General features: G+C 59.9%; 2 non-coding genes and 1 pseudogene across 2 annotated transcripts in view; all 3 read left to right on the top strand.

The window, feature by feature from the left end:
- Positions 1-1,017, top strand: part of LOC146143259 (small subunit ribosomal RNA) — a 1,811-nt gene extending 794 nt beyond the window's left edge. The window contains exon 1 of the ribosomal RNA XR_014500302.1: positions 1-1,017. This exon is cut by the window's left edge and continues 794 nt beyond it. This is a non-coding gene — a ribosomal RNA (small subunit ribosomal RNA).
- Positions 1,018-1,264: 247 nt separating this feature from the next.
- LOC146143260 (5.8S ribosomal RNA) lies at positions 1,265-1,418 on the top strand. Its single transcript, XR_014501042.1, has one exon. It is a non-coding gene; the product is annotated as a 5.8S ribosomal RNA (ribosomal RNA).
- Positions 1,419-1,666: 248 nt separating this feature from the next.
- Positions 1,667-2,500, top strand: part of LOC146143261 (large subunit ribosomal RNA) — a 3,703-nt pseudogene continuing 2,869 nt past the window's right edge.

The raw sequence follows: 2,500 nt of genomic DNA on the forward strand, positions 1-2,500 counted from the left end.
AATAATGGTGCATGGAATAATGGAATAGGACCTCGGTTCTATTTTGTTGGTTTTCGGAGCGCGAGGTAATGATTAAGAGGGACAGACGGGGGCATTCGTACTGTGCCGTTAGAGGTGAAATTCTTGGATCGGCGCAAGACGAACGACTGCGAAAGCATTTGCCAAGAATGTTTTCTTTAATCAAGAGCGAAAGTCAGAGGTTCGAAGACGATCAGATACCGTCCTAGTTCTGACTATAAACGATGCCAACTAGCGATCGGGGGGCGTTAGTTTTACGACCTCTCCGGCAGCTTGCGGGAAACCAAAGTCTTTGGGTTCCGGGGGAAGTATGGTTGCAAAGCTGAAACTTAAAGGAATTGACGGAAGGGCACCACCAGGAGTGGAGCCTGCGGCTTAATTTGACTCAACACGGGAAATCTCACCCGGCCCGGACACAGTGAGGATTGACAGATTGAGAGCTCTTTCTTGATTCTGTGGGTGGTGGTGCATGGCCGTTCTTAGTTGGTGGAGCGATTTGTCTGGTTAATTCCGATAACGAACGAGACTCTGGCTTGCTAACTAGTTACGCGACCCAATCGGTCGGCGTCTAACTTCTTAGAGGGACTAGTGGCGTTTAGCCACACGAGATTGAGCAATAACAGGTCTGTGATGCCCTTAGATGTTCGGGGCCGCACGCGCGCTACACTGACCGGATCAGCATGTGCTCGCCTTGGCCGACAGGTCTGGGTAACCCGCTGAACCCCGGTCGTGCTAGGGATAGGGAATTGCAATTATTTCCCTTGAACGAGGAATTCCCAGTAAGCGCGAGTCATTAGCTCGCGTTGATTACGTCCCTGCCCTTTGTACACACCGCCCGTCGCTACTACCGATTGAATGGTTTAGTGAGGTCCTCCGATTGGACCTGGCGCGGCCGGCAACGGTCGAGCCGGCGTCCGAGAAGACGATCTAACTTGATCATTTAGAGGAAGTAAAAGTCGTAACAAGGTTTCCGTAGGTGAACCTGCGGAAGGATCATTAACGGTCTCGCAAACGCTTCGGCGAACGCGAAACTCGGACAAGCGAGAGAAAAAGTCTTTGCTACCCGGCGCCCGACCCGCGAGGAGCGGCGCGCCGGCCGGCGATTCGGTCACCCGGTAATGTTTGCGCGTCGAGTGCCGCGGTGCCGCGCGCTCCGGCTTCAAGCGTCGGCCTGGCCGACCGCTCGGCGCGGTCTATTTTGTCACCCTATAGTGCGAGGCACTGTGCGAGCGAAACAATCGTGGATGGCTCTTGGCGGTGGATCACTCGGCTCGTGAGTCGATGAAGGACGCAGCTAGCTGCGTGAATTAGTGTGAATTGCAGGACACATTGAGCATCGACGTTCTGAACGCAAATTGCGGCCTCGGGTCAATCCCGGGGCCGCGCCCGCCTCAGGGTCGCGTTGCAAACGTTCCGCGCGGGGATTTCTCCGCGCGGCTGCTGCGGCGTCGGACGCGCGAGCGCCCGTCCCGCTCAAGACAGCACGGCACGATGCGCGACGATCGCGACCAGAATCCCGCGCGGCGGCGGCGAGTCGACCTCGAAGAGGCCAACGGCTGGCGGCTCAAGGGCGGGAATCGAGGTGCGCGGCGGCGCGCGGCGCCGACGGCGAGCGCGGAACGGGAAGAATAGTCCCGGTCCTTACTTTCGGCCTGAGGTCGGACGAGGCTACCCGCTGAATTTAAGCATATTACTAAGCGGAGGAAAAGAAACTAACGAGGATTCCCTCAGTAACGGCGAGTGAAGCGGGATGTGCCCATCGCCGAATCCGCGCGCTTTTGGAGTGCGCGGAATTGTGGCGTACGGAATTCGTCACGGCGCGCTTCGCCGGTCGCCCGCGTCCTTCTGATCGAGGCCTTTTCCCAGAGCGGGTGTCAGGCCCATGGCGGCGACAGGCGGGCGCGCTACGGCGTCTTCCCAGAGTCGGGTTGTTTGGGAATGCAGCCCAAAGCGGGTGGTAAACTCCATCTAAGGCTAAATACGGTCACGAGACCGATAGCGAACAAGTACCGTGAGGGAAAGTTGAAAAGCACTTTGAAGAGAGAGTTAAAGAGTACGTGAAACCGTCGAGAGGCAAACGGGAGGGCCTGTCGGGTCGCCCGGTCGCTTTCAGCCGGCCCCCTGTCGGCGACGTTGTCGTGCGGACCCTCACGGGCCGCCGGCGGCGCCGCCCGATCGGGGACCAGCGCACTAGCGCCGGGCGAAGGCCGCGACCGTCTGGACGGCGGCGAGAAGGCCGCGCGCAAGGTAACCCGGCCTCGGTCGGGTACTATAGGCGCGCGTGTCCGTCGGCCCGCCGTTCGGGCGAGGAGAGATCGCCGCGTCTGCCCTTCGGGGCCGAGCGCCCGGTGCCGGCTGGGGCGTCGTGGGTCGGGGACTGTTCTCAGTGCCCAGCCTCTTCGTCTCGGTCGCGCTTCCGGTGTCGTTTCGCGAGGCGCACGGGGTCCGCGGCTGAAGTCAGCCACCTTCCCGACCCGTCTTG

Source organism: Ascidiella aspersa, chromosome 5 (genome assembly GCF_963924565.1).
Source record: "Ascidiella aspersa chromosome 5, kaAscAspe10.2, whole genome shotgun sequence".
Classification (NCBI taxonomy): domain Eukaryota; kingdom Metazoa; phylum Chordata; class Ascidiacea; order Phlebobranchia; family Ascidiidae; genus Ascidiella; species Ascidiella aspersa.